The sequence below is a fragment of the Camellia sinensis genome, chromosome 5 (genome assembly GCF_055761805.1).
Source record: "Camellia sinensis isolate YWXY chromosome 5, ASM5576180v1, whole genome shotgun sequence".
In the NCBI taxonomy this organism is placed as follows: Eukaryota; Viridiplantae; Streptophyta; class Magnoliopsida; order Ericales; family Theaceae; genus Camellia; species Camellia sinensis.
The window spans coordinates 23,948,197-23,974,110 of NC_138965.1; positions in this window are offsets into that span (position 1 = coordinate 23,948,197).

The following is a 25,914-nucleotide window of genomic DNA, read 5'->3' on the forward strand; positions in this document are numbered from 1 at the left end:
GTAAGGCGGCTTGATGTCTGGATCAGGCAAAGAGGGTAAGGTCCTCTTGCCCCGTTCGAGATCGAACATGGCCTGCACATCGGCGAGAGTGAGAAACTGTTGAGGGAGAGAGTTTGATGGTGGTATTCCCGGGACTTGGCTTGTGGACCCGAAGACTGAACTAGGGGCGACTTGGCCATTCTGGTGCTGCGAATTCATCATTGGTGAGGACATTTGACAATATTAGCCATCAGCGCCTATAGACAAGCCAGTTGGTGATGGGACATTGAATTGAGGCCCGTAAAGTCCACCGTACGGCGCCGCTATACCGGGTTGTGCTTGCAGATTTGTTGTTGGCACCAAAGGAGGCCCGCTTGGTGCTTGGGTAACATTTACTGGTGGCGTAACAAGATTAGGTACGGGCAGAGCTTCTTTTTGCGCCATCATGCTCCTTATATTTTCCTGGACACCAACAGTCGCCGGAGCACCATTCATTACACCAGAGACTCCCCTAGTCACCATTGGATCTTGGCTTGGCACGCCATGGAGCCCGGGCATGGGCAAACTGCCGCCGCCTACTGTGGTTTGAGCATGTGTTACTGTGGCCGTGTTGCCATGAGCCATAGGCTGATTGGGGCCTACTTCTCCTTGGATTTGATTTTGCGCTCCGGCGGGAATAACTCCACCACCAGTTTGATTTCCGTTTGGCGCTGGTGCAAAGTTAGAACTCATCACCAACATGGTGTGAGTGAGATTCTGAAGAGTGGTAAGAATCTCCTGCTGAGTATTTTGGAGTCCTTGAATGGCCTCCAGCAAAAGTGGTTGATCTGGAGCCATGGTTCTGTCATCACCACCATTAGAGGATCCTTGTTGGTGAACTTCATCTTCTTCCGCCATCCTTGTTGGAGTTGTGTGGATTCCAGATCTCGTTGAGACCATTAACCAATCCGCCTCCCCAGCAGAGTCGCCAAAATGTAGGAGAGGGTTCAAGAAAAAGAGTTGGAAAATTCGAAGATCTTCGAAGATCCTTGAAGAACAACTTCGAATTCTCTAGAATATGATGAGAGGCTTAGATTCTTCAATAATCTCAACTTAGGAACACAACAACAAAGGAGATGATGGAGATAAGAGATTGGGTGAAGAAGAAGGCAAAATCGCTAGAGAATAGAATAATGGCAAGGCTCTCCCATGGATCTCCCACTTTCACTCTCAAGGTTGATAATGGAGAAGGGAAATTAGTTCTTTCCCAAGAGTTCAAAAATCTCCAAAATCCATCCCTTGTAAAGCTATGGGTGGGTGCTATTTATAGGCACCTCATGATGTAGGATGGAGCCCATGTGCAAGGCACATGGGGGATATTCTCTCTAACCACCTTGTCCGAGGAGGTGACCTCTCCGAGGAGGTGACTTCTCCGAGGATGAGAAAACCCCAAAGAGGAGATCAATCCCTCGGCGAACCCTTCTTCTTAGCCACACCTAACCAATGATCGCCAATCATCCCAAAGGGTCAGGGGTAGTCCCAGAGGACGTCCTGCCGCAAAATATTGCCGAGTCTCATGGACCCCCCGAGGTCGTGCCACATCGACCCGGGTATAGGCTAGTTTAACCGAAGAGTGAATTTATCTCCACTCACCGTCCTCGGGATCGGGTCCTTTATTCGAACTCCATTACGCCCATGGTTCTGGTGCGTAGATCCCGGAAAGCTCCGAGCCCGCAAGTGTTCTGGGACTCATTAACGGAGCGACTTCTAGATTGCGTTTGAATCCGTTCGAAGCCAAGTAATTCGGACCTCTAGGTTCGTGGATCCGAACCCTTTCGAGTCCGAGTGCCTCGGATCTCTAGGCTTGCTTAATACCCTTTCGAGTTCGGGCCCGAGTAAGTCTCTAGGTTCGTGGATCCGAACCCTTTCGAGGCTTAGAGCCATTTAGCCCGTTTGATGGTGATAAATTCGGGCCCATCAATCTTGGACTATTGGGCCTAATTAATTTAATGGGCTCAAATTAGCCCCTCTTACACACTCTTAACGTAAATTATCCCATCATATACCTACATATTATCATCACAACTATTGAACATTTTACAACTACTACTTTCTTGTCACAAATGTATGGACCTCAAAAATACTGCAAGCAACAACTTAATTAACCATCACAAATAATGAGCTTTTGCGACGGTTGCCGTTGCAAATAATCCAAAGCAAAAACATTACTTTCTAGTAGTGATATATACTCATTCTAAGTATTGATGTTCATAATTTTTGGATAGATGGGAGCATTTTTAACAAATGTTTAAAATTACACCTAATGATCCACTTGGAGGCATCAAATGTTTATGTTCAATCAAAAGAATAGCTAATGACTTGGACTTTCAAAAGAAATAGCTCAAGACTTATTAGACTTGACAACTTGAAAATTTCTTTGTGAATCAACCTCTGCTACAAGTTTAAACACATTTAGGTTCTTCAAATCATAGATTTGAGTAAAGATTTAAAAAAGAAAAAAAAAGTGATAATAATGTGAATGAAATATAAGCTGAATTTTTTTATATTTTCCTTTAGGTGTATTAGTGAGAAGTCTATTTATGAGGAGATACGACATTAGGTCCAAGAATTAATCTCTTTTGGTAATAAAAATACGTCAGAAAATTGGTTGGAAAATTTACCGATAACAACTGGTGGTGGTAAGGTGGACAAATAGGTGACATTGGATACATGGGTGAACATATAGATGTCATGTGTACATATAGGTGACATTTGGACAAATATATGGATAAATAGGAGACACGTATACGAATAGGTGACATTTGAATAAATTAAAAAAAAAAAAATGAATAGATAGGTATTCCTTTGGACAAATAGATGTCCTTTTGGCTCCAAAAAATTACAGCTATTAGGCCAAAAGTTCAAAAATGAATCCGTGGTTTGAGTGCCATTTTTCTTTTCTTTTTCAAATCTCTATTCAAATTTATTATTTAAACGCAACGTTATAGTATGTTTGAATTTTGAATTTATTAAAAAAAATTAAGAAAAAAGAACATAGAAATAAACTAGATGCTAATTTTTCACTATTTTTTCTTTTTCCATTTTTTATTTCTCTATAAATTCAAAATCCACACACAATCTTACATCATAGGAAGGTCAAGAAGGTTAGTCTAAATAATTGGAAAGTCTCAAGCATGATTGCAATTATTTTTTATTTACTATATTAATGTTCTTGTTTAGGTCTCATTTTCTAATATGGTTCCAATAGACTTGGCAAAACTGATTTGATGTGTGATATAATTAGTCTATATATTATTCAAGCAGGTACCTTCCACAAATTGAAACGAGAAATTATTTAATACTTCTCGAGTACTATTCTATTTTATTTATAGGTTGACATCTAATTAGTTATCTCTTAAAACTCTAACACAAAAGTAATAAGTCCTATAATTTAAACTAACAACTACTATATTGCAGTATCACTAGGATTTGTTCCAAGAACATTGAATAATTTCTCAATTGAAACTTTCAACAATTCTTTCACAACCTTTTGCCCAATTAATTGGACAAATAAATAATAATAATCTCTAATGTAATGAAATAATGGATTTTATAAACAAGAAGAGCTATATTCAACTATCAAAGTTGGATTGGTATACAAACAATGAAGGTCAACTCACTAAAAAGGAACTGGTCAACCTGTTACTCATGTCTTTGTTTACATTTTTTTTTCCAGTGCCATCTAATTCTTAAAAAAAATAAACAAAATAAAAAATAAAAAATTGATTTATGTATTTTTTGGATCCTTAGACCTAGTTTGGCAATTTTTTTAATTTGTTTTTGTTTTTTAAGCTTTTTTAGGATAAAATCGTTGCTAAAAAGTTTATGCTATAAAAAAGTTAGGGTAAATTACACTCACCTCCCTTGAGTTTTAAACAAAAAATAATAATAATTAATCTCACACTTTTTGTTGGAAATGGTTAATTTTTCCTCAAGTTCGGTCTATTTTTAGGTGGGCCCCGAGTGTCGTTTTACTCGGGTTAAAGTGGTAACGCGTTCTATGCCGCGTTGTGATTCACGTGGTATATTTGGTTGCTCAAAACCATTACCGAGTGAATGGGAAATTGAAGCCAAAGTGTGCTCCATGAAAATGGAGTTTTGGTGGAAATTCCTTAAGGTTGTAAATTGGCTTGTCCCACATTGATTTGGTGGGAGGTTTTGAAAGGGTTTATAAGGCTTAGGGTGAGATACTTGGGGTGTGCCCCAAGGGGTACCCAAGTGTTTTAGAGGGAGAGGTTATGGGCAAAATGGGCTAGACCCATTGGACCCAAAAATCACCACACGCGCGCCGCCGTCCGTCCGTCCGGTCGGTCGGGCGGGCTGGGCTGGGCTTGGGCGCGGGTGCGTGTGCGTGGTGTGTGGTTGGGCTTCTAATCTTTTTGGGCCAAAAACATTTGAATTTAATTTTATTTTTTATTAAAATAAAATCCATAATTCAAATTAAATTGGTTTGGATTTTTTGTTCATCCAAACAGGGCCCTTCCCGGTTTCAAACAGAAATAACCTGTTTTGGAAATAGTGCACACCCAAACAGGGCCCTTCCCGGTTTCAAACAGAAATAAACTGTTTTGGAATTAATGCACACCCAAACAGGGCCCTTCCCGTTTTGCTATCTGTTTGAATTCAAATCCAACAGGTATCATACCTGTTCAATTCAAAACCAAGAGTTACATACCTGTTTAATTCAAAATGAAGAGCCACCTTCACATCTATAAATAGGACCACCCTCATTTGATGTTTTGCATTCAGAAATTTCGTATTTCACTTCTATTTTCTATTCTTCATCTTGCTGCATTTTATTTTCAAAAGAAAGAGTGTAAACACTTAGTGTGTTCGTAAGGCAAACAATTAGTAGTGCTGCTATTGTTTGTGGAAGATCATTTCATCCTGGGAGATAGACGTCCGAATTCTGAAAGCACCGTGGAGAGGACGAATCTGTCTTAAGGACACAGTGTTAAACACTGGACTTGATCAGAAAAATAATTCGAAGAAATTAAATCAAGTAAGTTATTTAATTACTTTCAGTGTTGTTTTTATTTGTTTATTTATTCAGATTTTAATTTTGTTTTTTGTAACAAAATAAAATCTGTTTTGTTTTTTTATTTATTTATTTTTATTTCGAGTTTGATTTTTGTAATCAAACATATTCTCTCCTTTACTCTATTTCTTTTATTCTTGTTGTTGTTTTGTACACAACAGAATTAAATCCTTTTAAATACAGTGAAGATTGACCAACAATCTTAAGACAGACTCCTTTTTGGGTATCTTCATTGTATTTAATTTTCTGTGTTTTCAAATTAATATTCTGGTTGGAAAAACAAATAGTGATTTATGCTATTTGACAGATAGTAGTAATATACTGTCTCTTTTCTTTGACAACTACTAGTAGTACGATACTGGTGTCATTAACAATTCAGAATATTATTTGGTATTACAGAAAATTCTTGTGATATTTTATTTTTCAAGTTTTAGTAACAAGGAAAATAAAATTATTTTGTTGTTATAATTATTTTCTGGTTTTAGTAACTAGAAAATTAATTTGTGTTTTAATATTTTCTGATTTTTGTAATCAGAGATTATGGCTACTACAACTGAAACTGCATCTGGCAGTGGTACTCCTATTGTTACACCTACATCGGTCCCTATCCAGAACCATGTTCATGTACCAATCAATCATGGAGAAAAACCGGAAAAATTTAATGGTACCGAGTTTAAGAGATGGCAGCAGAAGATGCTGTTCTATCTTACAACTCTTAATTTGGCCCGGTTTCTCCATGAAGAGGCTCCAGCACTTAAAGAGGGTGAAAGTGATCGGCAAGTTGTTGCCGCTGTAGATGCTTGGAAACATTCAGATTTCCTATGCAGAAACTACATCCTAAATGGCCTTGACAATATGCTGTATAATGTATACAGTCCTCTGAAAACAGCAAAAGAATTGTGGGATTCTTTGGAGAAGAAATACAAGACAGAAGATGCCGGCACGAAGAAATTTGTCGTCGGTAAATTTCTGGACTTTGTTATGGTAGACTCCCAAACGGTAATATCTCAAGTTCAAAGTTTTCAAATAATTTTGCATGATATTCATTCAGAAGGTATGTCTCTTAGCGAGTCATTCCAAGTCGCAGCTTTAGTGGAAAAGTTACCACCGGCTTGGAAAGATTTCAAAAATTATTTAAAACATAAACGCAAAGAGATGACTATGGATGAATTGATTGTAAGGTTAAGAATTGAAGAAGATAACCGAAAGGCTGAAAAGAGGAATGGGAAAAATCCCATTGAGTCCAAGGCAAATGTGGTTGAACAAGTTCATAAACCACATAACAAAAAGAGGAAGTTTACTGGAGATGGTCCTAAACAAGGCGATAGTAGCAAGAAGTTCAAAGGAAAATGCTATAACTGTGGCAAAACTGGACATCGAGCTTCTGACTGCCGCCGCCCTAAAAAGAATCATGGAAGTACAAGTAAGAAGACCACCAATCAGGCCAATGTAACAGAATTGGATTACATCTCTGACGGAGTGAATGACATCAATCTCTCTGCTGTGGTGTCTGAGGCTAACTTGGTTGGAAATTCCAAAGAGTGGTGGGTTGACACTGGAGCAACTCGTCACATATGTGCGGACAAGAAGATGTTCACTACCTACAATGAGGCTGCAAATGGTGAACAACTTTTCATGGGAAATTCTTCTACTTCTGCTGTGGCTGGACAAGGGAAAGTAATCTTGAAGATGACATCAGGGAAAGAACTGACCCTCAACAACGTACTACATGTACCTGACATCCGGAAGAATTTAGTTTCTGGGTCTTTGTTAAGTAAAAATGGTTTTAGGCTTGTATTTGAGTCTGATAAGTTTGTATTAACAAAGAGTGGTATGTATGTTGGTAAGGGATACATGAGTGATGGTCTCTTTAAGTTAAATGTAATGACAGTTGTACCGAAAGTTGCTATGAATAAGAATAACACATCTTTTGTTTATATTCTTGAGTCAAATTTATGGCATGGTAGATTAGGACATGTGAATTTTGATGCTTTGCGTAGATTAATTGGTTTAGATTTTATACCAAAGTTTGAAATTAATCCTAATCATAAATGTGAAATTTGTGTAGAAGCGAAACTAACTAAGACTCCATTTAAATCGGTTGAAAGAAAAACCGAACCTCTAGAATTAATTCACACTGATGTATGTGATTTAAAGTTTATTCAAACTAGAGGTGGCAAAAAGTATTTCATAACATTTATCGATGATTGCACAAGATATTGTTATGTTTATTTACTTAGAAGTAAAGATGAAGCCTTAGAAATGTTTAAACTCTACAAAACAGAAGTTGAAAATCAACTTGGTAAAACCATTAAAATGGTTAGAAGTGATAGGGGTGGTGAATATGATGCACCATTAAATGAATTTTGTGCACAACATGGCATTATTCACCAAACTACAGCCCCTTATTCTCCACAGCAAAATGGAATTGCTGAAAGGAAGAATAGAACTCTAAAAGAAATGATGAATGCCATGTTACTAAGTTCAGGCTTACCACAGAACTTGTGGGGGGAAGCAATATTGTCTGCTAATTATGTTCTTAATAGAATACCCCACAAGAAAACCAAAAGCATTCCTTATGAATTGTGGAAAGGTCGACCACCTTCCTACAAATACTTAAAAGTGTGGGGGTGTTTGGCAAAAGTTGAAGTACCTGTTCCTAAAAAGACTAAAATTGGACCAAAAACAGTAGATTGTGTGTTTATTGGTTATGCTCAGCATAGTAGTGCATATCGGTTTCTGACTTATAAATCAGATATACCTGATATAAATGTGAACACTATTATAGAGTCAAGGAATGCTGTGTTTTTTGAACATGTCTTTCCTTACAAGAAAGGACAGGAATTAAGTTCACAGAAAAGAACTTATGATTGTACACAAAGTCAAGAGACTAATGACAATCAAACACAAGAGACTAGTAATAGTCTCGACCAACAGGATTTAACTAATAATGAACCAAGACGAAGTAAAAGAGCGAGAACATCAAAATCCTTTGGTCCAGATTTTCTGACATACTTGTTAGAAAATGAACCTCAAAGCTTTAAGGCAGCAATGACAGGTCCTGAAGCACCTTTGTGGAAAGAGGCTGTTAATAATGAAATTGAATCCATTATGCAAAATCATACTTGGGAATTGGTGGATCTTCCACCAGGTTCTAAACCTCTTGGATATAAATGGATATTCAAGAGAAAAATGAAAGCAGATGGTTCAATTGACAAGTATAAAGCAAGACTTGTTGTTAAAGGTTACAGACAAAAGGAAGGTCTGGACTATTTTGACACATATTCCCCTGTGACAAGAATAACATCCATTCGCATGCTTATTGCTATAGCAGCGTTGTTTAATTTAGAAATACATCAAATGGATGTTAAGACAGCTTTCTTAAACGGTGATCTAAATGAAGAGATCTATATGGAACAACCCGAAGGGTTTGTAGTATCAGGACAAGAAAAGAAAGTTTGTCGACTTGTAAAATCCCTTTATGGATTAAAACAAGCACCTAAGCAATGGCATGAAAAATTTGATCATGCAATGCTTACTAATGGGTTTAAGATAAACGAATGTGACAAATGCGTCTATGTTAAAAACACTGACCAAGGATATGTCATAGTTTGTCTTTATGTGGATGACATGCTTATCATTGGAAGCAGTCAAAACATGATCAAATCAACTAAGCAGATGCTTAACAAAAGATTTGATATGAAAGATATGGGGGTCGCAGATGTTATATTAGGAATGAAAATTACTAAAACATCTGACGGATATGCATTATCTCAATCTCATTATATTGAGAAAATTCTTGATAAATTTATCAAGGATGATTTGAATTTAGCTAGAACACCTGTAGACATCAGTCTTTATTTATCGAAAAATAAAGGTGATGCAGTGTCTCAGTTAAAATACTCCCAAATCATTGGAAGCCTAATGTACCTAATGAATTGTACTCGTCCTGATATAGCTTATGCTATAAGTAAATTGAGTAGGTACACTAGTAACCCTGGAGAAGACCATTGGAAAGCGATCATTCGAGTTCTTAGATATCTAAGATTTACTCGTGATCATGGTTTGAACTTTACTCGATATCCAGCAGTACTCGAAGGTTATTGTGATGCCAATTGGATATCGGATACTAAAGATTCAAAATCCACTAGTGGATATGTCTTTACTCTAGGAGGCGCTGCTGTTTCTTGGAAGTCCACGAAACAAACGTGCATCGCACGATCCACAATGGAATCCGAGTTCATTGCTTTAGACAAAGCAGGTGAAGAAGCAGAATGGCTTCGTCATTTCTTAGAAGACATTCCAATGTGGCCAAAACCTGTGCCGGCTATTTGCATTCATTGTGATAGTCAATCTGCAATAGGCAGGGCACAGAATCATATGTATAATGGTAAGTCACGACATATTCGTCGTCGACATAATACCGTAAGGCAATTGTTGTCAAACGGAATAATCTCAATAGATTATATAAAATCTAAAGAGAATATTGCGGATCCGTTAACAAAAGGTTTGACAAAAGAGCTAGTGTATAGTTCATCGAAGGGGATGGGATTAAAGCCTATTACATAAGAGTCGTCATAATGGTAACCCTACTTATATGACTGGAGATCCCAAGAACTAAGTTCAAAGGGACAACTAAGTTATGTATGGCTCGCCAGAAATCACCAAGGGATTAAAATTCCTACCCATTCCTATGGTGAGAGTGATATCTGCAACATATGTTGTCTGCAGGGGTATAAGGATAAGCTTTGCTTTTAATGATTACTTATATCTTGATTAAGGCATAAAATCAAGACGAGTATAAAGAGATACTCACAATAAGAATCACCTATATGAGTGTTGAACTGGGGCCGGTTCTATGAGAATACAAAGGCTAAATTCTCTAGAAACACTTATGAAAACCAGGCGCGTTCAAGGCCAAAATGAACACAACAGTGAGAACCACGATGTGTTAGAGGATATTTTGTGTGAAATCTATTGTCTTGGCTTACACAAACGGCTGAACAATTCAAGGCATCGCGTCCATTGGTTAGCCAGTAAGTCCGATAGGTTATCACTAGGGAAGGTTCAAAGCCGAAAACTACCTATCCTGATGCAAGATATTTTCGACTTATACTCTTTCGTTAAAGTCTGCATATTGTTGCATTTCCGTTGTCATCAAATTCCATTCATGTGGGGGATTGTTGGAAATGGTTAATTTTTCCTCAAGTTCGGTCTATTTTTAGGTGGGCCCCGAGTGTCGTTTTACTCGGGTTAAAGTGGTAACGCGTTCTATGCTGCGTTGTGATTCACGTGGTATATTTGGTTGCTCAAAACCATTACCGAGTGAATGGGAAATTAAAGCCAAAGTGTGCTCCATGAAAATGGAGTTTTGGTGGAAATTCCTTAAGGTTGTAAATTGGCTTGTCCCACATTGATTTGGTGGGAGGTTTTGAAAGGGTTTATAAGGCTTAGGGTGAGATACTTGGGGTGTGCCCCAAGGGGTACCCAAGTGTTTTAGAGGGAGAGGTTATGGGCAAAATGGGCTAGACCCATTGGACCCAAAAATCACCACACACGCGCGCGCGCGCCGCCGCCGCCGTCCGTCCGGTCGGTCGGGCGGGCTGGGCTGGGCTTGGGCGCGGGTGCGTGGTGTGTGGTTGGGTTGGGCTTCTAATCTTTTTGGGCCAAAAACATTTGAATTTAATTTTATTTTTTATTAAAATAAAATCCATAATTCAAATTAAATTGGTTTGGATTTTTTGTTCATCCAAACAGGGCCCTTCCCGGTTTCAAACAGAAATAACCTGTTTTGGAAATAGTGCACACCCAAACAGGGCCCTTCCCGGTTTCAAACAGAAATAAACTGTTTTGGAATTAATGCACACCCAAACAGGGCCCTTCCCGTTTTGCTATCTGTTTGAATTCAAATCCAACAGGTATCATACCTGTTCAATTCAAAACCAAGAGTTACATACCTGTTTAATTCAAAATGAAGAGCCACCTTCACATCTATAAATAGGACCACCCTCATTTGATGTTTTGCATTCAGAAATTTCGTATTTCACTTCTATTTTCTATTCTTCATCTTGCTGCATTTTATTTTCAAAAGAAAGAGTGTAAACACTTAGTGTGTTCGTAAGGCAAACAATTAGTAGTGCTGCTATTGTTTGTGGAAGATCATTTCATCCTGGGAGATAGACGTCCGAATTCTGAAAGCACCGTGGAGAGGACGAATCTGTCTTAAGGACACAGTGTTAAACACTGGACTTGATCAGAAAAATAATTCGAAGAAATTAAATCAAGTAAGTTATTTAATTACTTTCAGTGTTGTTTTTATTTGTTTATTTATTCAGATTTTAATTTTGTTTTTTGTAACAAAATAAAATCTGTTTTGTTTTTTATTTATTTATTTTTATTTCGAGTTTGATTTTTGTAATCAAACATATTCTCTCCTTTACTCTATTTCTTTTATTCTTGTTGTTGTTTTGTACACAACAGAATTAAATCCTTTTAAATACAGTGAAGATTGACCAACACTTTTGACATAATTACGCTGACATTTCTTGAGGTTTTAATTTACATAATAATTGGATCATTTTTCATTAACAATTTGATATTATTATCTCTTATCTACTAAAATATATATTTATCTTTGTTTATTTTAATATTTATCCACTATTTGTATTAAGTTTAATCAATATAATCTTACTAAAAGGGATGTCAGTGTAATGAACAAATTACAATTTTTTTAAACTTCGGGGGAAGTAAGCATAATTTATCCAAAAAATTACTTTTTCGTTATTGGGAAAGCTTACGTGGAATTTTGATTTTTTTGTTTCTTAATAAGCTTTTTTATTGAATTTTTAGGGTGGGTCTTGTTTAAAAAAGCGTTTTTTCTTTTTCCCCACCTAAATCAATAAAAAGTGTTTTTTTAGTAATAACCAAACAGAGTCACAAAGAAACTGGTTTAACTTAGGTTAATATTTAAGTTAATTAATCAATAACATGTTGATTTATTGATGCAAGTATCTATAATTGTGTTTTAATCACAAGACTATGCCATCATTAAAACTTTTAACAATTATCAACATGTGCATTGTGCTTACATTCTATATATATGTTAACAGGCTAAAAGAATACAATGTGTGACATCTTTTTCAAATCTTGATATTGTAAGAAATGGTTTGGAAAATTGGTTTGGAAAAACACAGATTTTTTATAAAAATTTTGGCCTAATTTTTAGGCGGGATCCATGTGTTAAAATTGGTGGGTCCATGTGGCAACATGTTCTTTGTCGCATAACGATTCACGTCGTATATTTGGTTGTTCAAAATTATTATCGGGTGAATGAAAAATAGATGCCAAAATAAGCCTCATGAAAATGATGTTTTGGTTAAGTTTCCATAAAGGATGGAGCTAAGATTTGTCCCACATTGCTTTGGTGGGCAAACTTAGTGTGGATTTATAAGCCTTGGGTTTGTATTTTAAGGAGGACCCTAAGGGGTACCCAAATTTTGTGGAAGGATGAGGTTATGAGCTAGATCTATTAGACCCAAAACAAACACGTGCGCCACCGTTCATTCTATCGGGCGGGTTGGGCTTGGGCACAGGTGCATGGTTATGAGGTTGGGTTGGGCTTATCTGGTTCAATACTTTATCTTTTTTGGGTAAAAAATATTTGAATTTTATTTTTTCTAAAATTAAATTCTTACTGTTTGGAATTTGAATTTCAATCTGAATTGACCCCAACATTTCTGAATGTTGGCAATTTGGTCCAATGCTCCTATTCCTCCAAATCGAACATGTTCTTACCTGTTTAAATTCAATCTGAACAGGTTTTATCTATTCAAATATGTCGGAACAGGTTTTTACCTATTCAACTTTGTCATGAACAGGTTTTATACCTGTTGAAATCTGTTATGAAAAGTCACCAGTTCTCCTATAAATAGTCAGTCTCTCATTTGGATTTTGCAATCAATTCTTGCTTCTGCTATTGCTTTCTACATTTTGCTGCATTTATTTTTTTTGTGAGAAACAGTATATACACAAAGTGTGTTCGTTGTGCGAACAGTTTGTAGTGCTACTAATGTTCATTGTAGATCATTTCATCCTGGGAGATAGACGTCTAAAATCTGTGAGCACCCTAGAGAGGATGAATCTGTCTTAACGAAACAGTGTTGAACACTGGACTTGATCTAAATATCTGAGAAAATAATACTGTAAGTGATTAGTTTTCTTTTCTGTTTTTATTTTATTTTTTCATATTCTGTTTTGTTTCTGTAGCAAAATAAGAATCTTTTTTTTTTGGTTTTTTATATTATGTTTTGTTTTTTTTATAAAGAAACAGACTCTCTCCTTTCTTAATCCATTCTTCAAATACAATGAAGATTGACTAATAGATATCACAATTGCTCAACTAATTAAATTGACTTATAAATGAATACAAATAATGATTGTTATTCAAAGATTAGCATAAGAAAGGAACTATTTTTTGGCAAAATTGTAAAAACTTCATTCATGAAGGTGAAAATTACATTGAATTTTTGGATTAAAAAATAAAATGAGAGAGAACAACTACAACTGCAACCAAAATTCACAACATAAACAAATAATTAGGCTGCTGTGGGGATATATTTTTTGAGTACCAATACGTGGCTAAGGTGACGCCGACGTGTCAGCCGAGGTGCCATGTGTCTTGGTCATGACACCGAGGTTATCTCAGCGAGGCCGAGGTTACCTCCGAAGATATCGGAATCCGAGATAAGCAGATAAGGCACAAGAGTCCTAGAAAGGAGGAAGACTACAGTTGGGAAAGGATAAGATTCTTAGAGAGTTTATCCTAATCCTACTAAGAGTCCAAGATTAGCAGTAATCCTAAGTCCATTAGAGATAGGCTTCTATTGGGACTAGGATTGAGTTTGCTATAAAAGAGAGGCACCCCCATGGGTTTAAGGTACGTAATTTTATATTCTGAATAGTGAGATTTACACTATTGATTATCTTTGAGAGATATACTGACTTGATCGTCAGAGTGCCCCGGATGGACGAACCACCGCCGGAATCTTCTCTTTCTGTTGTAGGTTAGCCAGGTGTCATCTATTTTGCCAGTGTTCTCCAGCTGAATACTGAGTTGGGCAGTGTGATCGGAAAATCATTTACACAATTTGGCGTCGTCTGTGGGAAAGAAAAAAGAATAGATGGCCAGTAACGGACAGAAGGAAAAGATTGGGGACGACACTCCTGCTGGGAGTGGGAGACCTATTGACCTTGATATCGAAGGAGACGAATGCAACATAGAAACTCGTGACCAGAATCACGGAGTGAAAGACGTCGACCAGACTGGCAACGCACCAAAGAAACTAGATCGAAGTGGCTATTACAACGAGAATGATCTCCAGGTATGGAAGGATAGGTGCTTGCGGAGGGACGAAGAGGTAAAAGAGATGGCAAACAAATTGGCAGACCTGCAGTCGGTCGTCAATTTCATGATGCAAAATAACGTCATGTAGCCACCGTTCCCACTGCAGGACACGCCGATTCCAGCGGTCAACGCCCAGAAGGGAGGGCAGAAAACAATCCCCGTAGCCCTTCAGCACAACGGGAGCGAAAGATACTCTCACCGACCTTCTAGGGAAGTCGGACGAAGAGAGTCAAAAAGAAAAGAATCACGGAGGACGCATCGTACAAAGGAGGCAGACCCCAAAGGACATCGGCATGTTTAGGGGCAGACACTGTGCTTCGACACAACTCATGGAGAAGGGTCGAAAAGGACTCACCACGAAGTTGAAAGTAATGCACCAAAAAGACTGAAAGCAGGAGAAAGCCAAGCTCCTGGGTGAACAAAGGAGGACTTAAGAGATTACCTCAAGAGGAAGCAACAGAATGCCGACGCCGAGGTAACCTCCCTAGATAAGCCGAGGACACCATTCTCGGTAGAATTGGACAGGTTTGAGGCACCGAAGAGATTCAGTATGTCGAGGTTTCAAATATACGATGGTAAGTCAGACCCCAACTTCTACGTCGGACTATATTTGAACTCAATGGCATTGTATAGTGGGAACAAGCCGTTGCTCTGCAAAGTATTCCCCTCATCTTTCGGGGAGATTGCATCAGATTGGTTCCACAAATTACCAAAGGGAAGCGTGAAGACTTGGGAAGGCCTGGCCGAGATATTTGTGGCCAGGTTCGTCACAAACAAGCTGCAGCCATTAAGGGTAGATGCATTGATGGCTCTGAAAATCAGCAAGAATGAAGGCCTTAGGGCCTATGCAAAAAGATACTATAAGGTGTTCAACCGAATACCCGAATGCAATCAAGAGGTGGCGGTCGTATCTTCAAGAATGGCCTGAAAGACAACTGTCCACTACGAAAGTCTTTAGCAAAGACATTGCCCAAAAGTATGGAAGAGCTCATAGCGAGAATTGAGAAGTATGCCAGAGCCGAAGAAGACACGTCGGGGACTAAAGAGATAAAACAAGAGAAAGGAAATGGCTCACCGAAGCGAGGCCGAGGTAACAATGGATCAAGCAAACAAGAAACAGAATTGAGGGCCACACAGGTAGTAACAACTGTGTTCCGAATCCTGATTTCCAAAGTCCTGGAGCGGATTTGAAACCAACCCTATTTCAGAACACCAGCGAAGGCACCAGAAGAGTTTATGGGAAGGAACGTTGGCAGACATTGTGCTTACCACAATGAAGATGGGCACACGACTCAGGGTTGTAGAGCCCTGAAAACACACTTAGAAGAACTGGTGAGGCAAGGCCATCTGAGAGACCTCGTCGATGAGGCCAGAACAAGGGAAGAACATGCAAGATTGCCTCAGGCGCCAGCAGCTCCGTCTCCCCCAGCACCACAACCTCAAGCAGAAGGACCTCGGGTAGTCAATGTGATTTACTCGAAGGTCAACGAGAACGAAATTAGGGGGGAGACCCAGAAGGTGAAGCACCTGCAACATGTGTACCAAGTCGGGGAGAAGAGACATCGGGCAGAAGAGTGCCAAGGACCAGTAGTGTCCTTTTCGGAAGCCGACCTTGAGATGGCGCAGCATCCGCATAATGACGCCTTGGTAGTATCCCTCCAGGTTGGGGAGTGCCAAGTAAAACGCATCCTGATTGACCAAGGCAGCTCTTGCGACATCATGTACGTTCGATGTTACAAGGAGCTCGGCCTTCACCCAGACGACATGGAGCAATCCAATAGCCCAATGGTCGGGTTCAATGGAACGCCAACATAGCCACTGGGAACAACTAGCTTGAAGGTACAGGCAGGCACTAGGAAGATAACAACAGAGTTCACCGTAATTGACACACCTTCCCCTTACAACATCATTTTGGGAAGGCCATGGTTGCATGCAATGAGGGCTGTTCCTTCAACTTTACATCAACTATTGCGGTTCCCAACAGAGTGTGGGATTGAGGAAGTTAGAGGAGATCAGCTGCAGGCAAAAAAATGCTCCATGGCAGTGATGAAATCCACCTGCAGCATTCGAGAACCAAAAAAGGTAGAGATCGAAGACGAGGACATAGAGGTCCTAGAAGATGTCGGCAATGAGCCAGCCGAGAAGAGTGAAGAAGCATTTAAGAAAATCCTCGTCCAGGAAGGGGATGAAGAACGCTTCTTTCTTCTCGGCTCGGGTTTAGCCGAAGAAGAGAAAAAAGAATTGGAAGCTTTTTTAAGAGCAAACATTGAGGTGTTCGCGTGGACGCCTTACGAAATGCCAGGCATCGACCCCAAGGTCACTTGCCATAAGCTGAACGTTGACAGGTCGGCCAAACCTGTAATTCAACGAGCAAGAAGACCGATGTTGGTACACGTCGAAGCAGTTGAAGAAGAAGTAGACAAACTTCTCGAGGCCAGGGCCATCCGAGAGGTAAATTACCCGACATGGTTATCAAACACAGTAGTGGTGAAGAAGAAGAACGGTAAATGGAGGGTCTGTGTAGACTTTACCAGTTTAAACAAAGCCTGTCCCAAAGACAGCTTTTCTCTACCCAAGATTGACTAGCTGGTAGACGCCACTTCAGGGCATGGAAGGATGAGCTTCCTGGATGCATACAGGGGGTACCATCAGATAGCCATGTACCCCCCAGATGAAGAGAAGACTGCGTTTATCACCCCCAAAGGACTATACTGCTACAGAGTGATGCCTTTCGGGCTGAAAAACGCAGGAGCAACTTACCAAAGATTGGTAACCAAGATGTTCAAACACCTGATTGGCGAAATGGTAGAAGTGTACATTGACGACATGGTCGTAAAGACCAAGGAACCTGAAGGTCATCTGGCTGACCTGAAAGCAGTCTTCGACATCCTTAAGACATATCGGCTCCGACTCAATGGAGCAAAGTGTGCATTTGGAGTAGGATCTGGTAAGTTTTTGGGATACCTGGTGACTAGAAGGGGCATAGAGGCCAGCCCAGATCAGATCAAGGCCATACTGGATTTGAAGAGCCCGACGCTGGCAAAACAGGTGCAAATGCTAACTGGAAGGGCCGCAGCCCTGAATAGGTTCATCAGTAGAAGTTCAGACAAATGCAAACCTTTCTTCAACTTAGTGAAGAAAGCCACGGACTTCCTATGGATCGAGGAGTGCGAAGCCGCTTTGGCTAACCTGAAGAAGTACTTGACCACAGCTCCAGTTCTTTCAAATCTAGAACCTAGAGAGGAGCTATTCCTGTACTTAGCGGTTTCAGAACACGCAGTGAGCGCAGTGGTAATCCGAGAAGAAAAAGGGGAGCAAAGGGCTGTTTACTATGTAAGCAAAACCTTGGCCGATGCAGAAACAAGGTATCTACCCTTAGAGAAATTGGCATTGGCTTTGGTAATGGTTTCAAAGAAGTTGAACCATTACTTCCAGTCCCATAAAATTATGGTGCTAACAGAACACCCCTTGAAGTCCTTACTGCAACAAAGAGACCTGACAGGAAGAATAGCCAGGTGGGCAGTCACCCTAGGCCAGTATGACTTCGAGTACAGGCCAAGAACAGCAATCAAAGGCTAGGTTCTAGCCGACTTTGTGGCCGAGTTCATGCCAGAATCCATCGAACATCGGGCTCCGTTGAGCCAGGGTGAACGATGTCCAAACAAGCAAGGAGCAGCTCAACTAAAGGCGAAAGAACAAAGAAAAGAGGAAAGACTCAGACCCTGCAGCATTTACATCGGCGACTCCTTTCAACTGTTCGTTGATGAGAGTTCAAACCGACAGGGAGCGGGGGCAGGAGTAGTGCTAATATCTCCAGAAGGACAGATAGTGGAACAGTCCATTCGTTTGGGGTTCAAAGCCTCAAACAACGAAGCAGAATACGAAGCACTCATTGCAGGGCTGAGGCTGGCAGCAGCAGTGCAAGCAGATGAGGTAATAGTTTTTTATGATTCACACCTGATAGTTAACCAGACAACATGCGAGTTTGCAGCCCGAGATGAACGAATGTCGGCCTACGCAAAGGAGGTCATCAGGTTGTCAGCCTTGTTTCAGAACTGCCGACTACTTTAGGTAAGCTGAGATGATAACAGCCACACTGATGCGTTGGCCAACTTAGCTAGTGCGGTACAACCTGGAAAAGCAAGGACCATAATGGTTGATTACTTGTCGGGCCCCAGCATCGAACCACTGACCACAGAGCGCGAAGCGATGTGTGTGGACATGAGACCAAGCTGGATGGATGCAATTGTTACATTCCTGAAAGAAGGAAAGCTGTCAGACGACCACAAGGAGGCACACAAGATCAGATTGAAGTCGGCAAGATTCAGTCTGACAGCAGAAGGACACCTTTACAGAAGATCTTTTATTGGACCCCTTTTGAGGTGTGTACATCCTTTACAAGTGGAAGATTTTTTATATAAAATTCATGAAGAAATTTATGGAAGCCACTCTAGAGGGAGATCACTTGCCCATAGGGCCATTACCCAGGGGTATTGGTGGCTCTACATGCAAAAAGACGCAGAAGCATATGTGAAGAAATGTGAAAAGTGCCAGAGATTCGCACCACTGATACACCAACTAGCAGCAGACCTGAACCCTGTATCCAGTCCTTGGCCATTTGCCCAATAGGGCATGGATCTCGTTGGGCAACTACCCCAAGCAACTGGGCAAAGGAAGTACTTGCTGGTGGCAACTGATTATTTCACTAAGTGGATAGAAGCTGAACCCCTTGCCAAAATCTGAGATGTGGATGTAAAGAAATTCATTTGAAAAAATATCATCACCAGATTTGGGATTTTAAGAGCAATAGTTGCAGACAATGGAACACAATTTGACAGTAAGCTAATTAAGAGCTTCTGTGCAAAGTTCAAGATCAAGAATTACTTTTCAACACCAATCTTTTCCCAAAGCAATGGACAAGCAGAAGCATCCAACAAAGTAATTCTGGACAGGATAAAAAAGAGGCTGCAGGCAGCAAAAGGAAAGTAGGTGGACGAGCTGCCCACCATGCTCTGGGCATATCGGACTATGCCGAGAAGATCAACAGGGGAATCCCCCTTTGCCATGGCTTATGGCACAGAAGTAGTTATTCCGCTGGAGGTCGGCATCCCAAGAATCAGAACCTAGGGAGTAGAGAACGGAACTAATGATGTACTCTTAGCCCGAGATCTGGATCTTCTAGCAGAACGAAGGGAGAAAGTTACGATTCAGCTCGCAGCGTACCAGCAGCAGCTTGCCCGAGCTTATAACAAGAGGGTTAACCCAAGAGAGTTCCAAGTCGGCGACCTGGTCTTGAAAAAGTCGTCGACAACAAAAAGGATCCCAGAGAGGGAAGCTTGGCCCAAATTGGGAAGGACCCTCCAGAATAATCTCGGTACTGGGTAATGGGGCTTATCGGCTTGAAGATAATGAGGGCAAAGAGTTGCCAAGGCCTTGGAACACTTGCAATTTGAAATTTTCTATCATTAGAATTCCTTTGTTTTTTTATTTTTTTTGTCATCTGCCGAAGTAAATAAATAAAGATTCAGCTTGGTTTTCTTTTCAAGATACTTGACATTGTCTCTAGAATACATGTATAATGAGAATCCAAGTAGAACTTAGGTTCACATAAGGGGACAGAGAGAGGCGAAATCATTGTTTAACACTTGTTGAAATTTGTGGACAGTTTACAAGTTGAAGTTAAACCGAAATCATTGTTTAACATTTGTTGAAATTTGTGGACAGTTTACAGTTGAAGTTAAACCGAAATCATTGTTTAACATTTGTTGAAATTTGTGAACAGTTTACAAGTTGAAGTTAAACCGAAATCATTGTTTAACACTTGTTGAAATTTGTGGACAATTTACAAGTTGAAGTTAAACCGAAATCGTTGTTTAACACTTGTTGAAATTTGTGGACAATTAACAAGTTGAAGTTAAACCGAAATCATTGTTGAGCACTTGTTGAAATTTATGGACAATTTACAAATTGAAGTTAAACCGAAATCATTGCTTGAACACTTGTTGAAATTTATGGACAATTTACAAGTTAAAGTTAAGCCAAGGTTAAACACTTGTTGAAATTTTATGAAAAAATTTACAAGATGAAACCAAGGTTATGCCAAGAAAAGTACTTGGGTACTTGTCGAGGTAAAACATCAGTTTGTATAACCGAGGTGTGTCACCCCGAGAAGATTGCACGAGGATTGAAGTATATGTTAAAGATATGCAAAAATATTCCAAGTATGGAGGCATACAAAGCAAGCATGCAAGCATTCAAAAGCAAAAGAGTTGTTGTATTAAAAATACATCGGCAATGTGAAGAAGTTTACAGTACTTAAAAAAAAAGAAAAACAAAGTACAGGAAAAGAAGGGAAAAACATAAGGCTAAGACTCCTCAGCAGTAGGAGTTGGTTGAGTTTGAAGTTCAAACGATTGTTGGGAAGATATCTCAGCAGCCTTATCCGCCACGGGCTCGGCGTCAATTTCTGCAAGAGTTTTATCCAGGCTCTTGCCGGCAAGGGGAACGACGATCGATGTCCTCTCAGCCGCAGCATCTTTTGGGACCTCTTCACCCTCCTCATCTTGAGTCAAGTCCAGGACTTGCCCATTCAGAGAAGGGGACTTGGTCCCAGTAGTCTCCTTTGATCTCCTTACCAAAACTTCCTCCTCGGTCTCATCCTCAGAATCAGATTCGTTGTCAGATTGACTGGGAGGTGGAGTTGGAGGGAATGGCAAGGGAATGGCATCGGCGTTCCTCAAGGAGGAGTCCTCAGGGACATCAAGTTTTTTCAGCACAGTCATCCAACCAAGGGAGAAACCCTTGTTGCATGCTTGCTTGACTTGCTTTTCATAGGCCTCCATGACATCGGCCATGCCCTGGGCATACGCCTTCTCGTCGGCGTCCTTGATTTCGGCCTCTTTGGTGGCCAAGGCGTCTTGAAGCTCTTTTTGGGCCTGGGCCACTTAATCCTCAGCCTCCTTCAGCTGGGCTTGAAGGACTTTGTTTATCGCCTTAGTAGCACTAACCTTCTCTTCAGCTTCGTCTTTTGCTTTAATAGTGACCTCGGTCTGGTCCTTTAAGGTCTTCATCTTGGATTGTAAATTTTTATTGGTTTTTTGAAGGCTGGAGACCTCCATCTTTTTTTCGGCTAGCTTCTCACGGTTCTCAAAAGATTGAACTGAGAAAGAATGGACGTGCTGGATAGCCTGAAAGTAAACAGAATAAAAGTTGTTAGAAAAAATTACAAGTATGGAAAGAACAAAACAAAAGAAGAAGTTGCCAGATAAAGATACTTACTTGAACGGAACGTTGAAGCATCAGAACGTAATTTTCATACTCGCTCAACTCGGCGTTTCGGTCAAGATCGCCGGGGAGAAGCAGAGTAGTACTGAGGGCTACGCCGACGTTAATGTCCTCAGTGCTATCATTGGCCATGACAGACTTATCTTCCAGAATGATTGCGGGGGCCTAGGGGGCATCAGGCTTTTTAGACCCCGAGGTCGTTGCAGAAGATGACCTCGGCCTTTTGGATTTGGTAGATTTGGATGGAAGTGTTTCAGCGGACCTCTTTGCAGGGACAAAGGCAGTTTTCTCACTCGGAGCCAGTTTGGAAATTGGCAAGGTATCCTCAGAATCGATCTGAGGCGCCTTTGCCTTTGGCTGAGCCTTTTTGATTCGTTTTGGCTTTGAAGGAGGCTGGGTTTGTGTTGGCTGAGCGTCAACGTCAGAAGGAATGCTGGCTGAGAGATCTTTAGCAACCGGTTTTTGGTGGCCCATCTCAGCAGCAAGAACAAGTCGTCGACGACGTTTTCGTTGAGATGGTGGAATCAGGTATGGAGCCAAGGTTGAAGGTTGCTCAGCTGGATCAAAGGTTGATCCTTGGTCTGTCCGAGATGTGGACGCGGCTTGTGGAGTTGTGGCAGATGGTGGAGAAAGGCTTTTCTTCTTCTTTTTTGGGACGTCGGGGAGAGCTGACTTGTAAGTGAGGATAAAATTGAGAAGCAGAGGGGCCTTCCGCTTGTGAACTGGTAAATTTAGTAGTTTCTTTAAGTCTTTGCTGGGAAAGAAAGACTGACGGAAGCCCTTTGGTGGCTGAGGAAGAACTACAAAACAGAAAAAAGCATAGACATTAGAACAGAATGTTGAAAACTTTATACAAGAAATTAAGAAAAATGTGTAAAGGGTGGCCCTTACCAGCTCCTTCCCCGAAAACTATACGACTTAAGGGATAAAGATGGAGGTCATCGTTTTGCTGAAACTCCCAGTTTCCCGAGACGATGAAGTAATCATCCCCCGCTCCCTTGTTGGAATCAGGGAGCTCGGCAATGATTTTGTATTCAGTGGACCTCGGTTTAAGGTAATAAATATGACATTTTTCCGATTTCAGGCGACACATGGTATAACAGTACTGGAAATCGGCAAGAGTTATTCTAGCACTCTCTTGTTTGGCTAAAGCTATGGTACCGTTAATAACTCGGTAAGAGTTGATGGCAAGTTGCATTGGGTTTAACTTATAGAAATGAAGGATTTGATGGAAAAAATGGTCAAGTGAAAACCTAAGTCCACACTCAATAAACGCAACCACTGGGAAAGGCATGAGGTTTTCATCGGGCATGATAGAGTCATCCTCCCCAGCCAACCTCAGATGAACATCGGCCGGGATTTCGAACTCCTGCCTAAAGTTCCATAATTTTTCCGGGGTGTTTACCCTATGTTCCCACATACCCATGACGTCGGCTTAAATGGAGATATTGGATTTCAAGAAGAAGTATTTTTGGAGGGTTTAAAGGACCTCGGCTAAAAATCTACAAATATGCTATGATAAGGGTTTGTATGGATCTAGAAGGAATTCGTTTCAGTTTTTCCTAGAAATTGTGGGTTCTACAAACAACTCCCAAACCTAAAGCTATGGAGATGAAGATTGAAGGAACGAATCTGGAAAACAGAAAAACAGGGATCCGTTTCAAAAACAAGAATGGTGATAAAGACATCAAGAAATCAAGACAAAAAGATTGCACAAGTGTATCAGGCCAAGAACAGTGGCAGAAAGCAACAGGCATGTGAACAGTGCAAGTGTTCAAGACATGGACAAAGAGCAAAATTATGAAATAAACATGTTCAGATACATGATTCGCAAATCAAATATTCGAGTAAAACAGCAATGGCGACTAAATGATAAAACCGAATTTCATGGAACACAACAAGAACTGAAAACCAAGAGGAATGATGACTTACCAGAGAAAAGAAGCCGATGCTTGAGATCGCCGAAGTCAGAAGAACGGCGGCGGTAAAACAGATTGGCAAGAACCACGCCGGAAGAGGTGAACGGTAGCGATGGCAGAGCTTCAGAGCTTGGAAAAATGGAGGATTAGAGGAAGCTAGAGAGAGAAAGAGTTTTGAATAAAGGCAATGTAAAGTGAAAAAAACGAAAGGGGGAAACAAGTTTTGTTAAAAACTTTAAATGGCGGCAAAAGAGGGCAATTAATGCGCCTGGAACAGCGAATGCGTCAGACGGCGCATGTAGGCGCAAAACGACTTATAAGCGTGTCCAGAGTACGATCCAGTAAGGAGAAAACACGTGGCTAAACGGTTGAGTTGTTATGTATAACAACTCATACGCGTGAAGAAGCTCTTGGAATTTTTGATCTCTGAAAAAGACATATCAGCCCATGATGATGATCTCGGCTAAGCCGATGTACTGGCAGGAAGGAATGATATAGGTTCCATCACCTCAGAATACCGAGGTAATAAAACCTAGGGGCAGTTGTGGGGATATTTTTCTGAGTACCAACACGTGGCTAAGCTGACGCCGACGTGTCAGCCGAGGTGCCACGTGTCCTGGTCATGACGCCGAGGTTATCTCAACGAGGCCAAGGTTACCTCCGAAGATATCGGAATTCGAGATAAGCGGATAAGGCACAAGAGTCCTAGAAAGGGGGAAGACTACAGTTGGGAAAGGATAAGACTCTTAGAGAGTTTATCCTAATCCTACTGGGAGTCCAAGATTAGCAGTAATCCTAAGTCCATTAGAGATAGGCTTCTATTGGAACTAGGATTGAGTTTGCTATAAAAAAGAGGCACCCCCATGGGTTTAAGGTACGTAATTTTATATTCTGAACAGTGAGATTTGCACTATTGATTATCTTTGAGAGATATACTGACTTGATCGTCGGAGTGCCCCCCGGTGGACGAACCACTGCCGGAATCTTCTTTTTCTGTTGCAAGTTAGCCAAGTGTCATCTATTCTGCCAGTGTTCTCCAGCTGAATACTGAGTTGGGTAGTGTGATCAGAAAATCACTCACACAGCTGCGATTGGATCATAGATTTAGTTAGGGATTTAGAAAGGAAAGAAGTGGGTAAAATGTAAATGAAATATAGTTACATTTCACTTATATTTTCCATTTTCGTTTACAAATTTTTATCCAAATTCATGGTCAAAATACAACCTTAAGGCTAGAAAACACAAATTAACAGTAAAGAACAAGGAAAAGAAACACAAATTACTTAAGTGTGAAATAAAAATTTCTGCTTAGTGATTTCAGTTTGAAAAGGTAATTAGGAATTACTTTCTCATTTCAATTTATTCCAAACAATGAAATTATGAAATTTGAAATCACATTTGTATTTCTCTCTCAAGATTCATGCCATCTATCAATATTTTCAGTGACACTTTTCTAGGTTTAAAACAATAAGATGGTTGCTTTGGTAGAACATAATGACAAAAAATAAAAATAAAAATAAAAATAAAAAATCATATAACCTACTTTATTTTATTGAAATACAAGACTTTTGTCTCGTTTGTCAACTATATATTTTAGTCAAAAAGTCACTATAAATTGTCACATCACTCTCTATTTTTCTATACATTTTTTCGTAAGAAACTAAAAAGTTACTAAATAATTTATTCCCAAACGAGACCTTAGGGCCTATTTTGAATGGATGTGAATTTGAAATGTATAGGTTTGACATTGATTATTTAAAGAGAATAACTCAAATTTAGATTTGATTATGTACCTATGGATTTTAAAATTGAATTAAATAGTTGTTATAGTGATGAATTTGAAATATCTATAACGAAGTATTTATTTAAAATCACACTACGGAATCACTTCCAACTACAATGATCTTACAAAAATACTTCTCTTTTACCTCAACATATCTTATTTTATAATTTATCTCCACAGATAACCATTAACTCTAATGTTTTATTCTCAAATCCCTTGATTTGAAATATACATCCATCCAAATTGATTTTGGTTATGAAATTCTAATGTGTCGGGTTATCAACAAAGTGACCTTGGTTTTGAGATTCTATGATGTTTTGTTATGGACGAAAGTGATATTAGTATTGGTGAAAATATCAGAAAAATTATATTTTTTTTGATAAATAATGCAAAGAAAATGAGATACAAATAGATCAAGCTGAGACACGAATATCTCGTTTTCTTTAAGGAGATCAAGTCCACTGCGTTA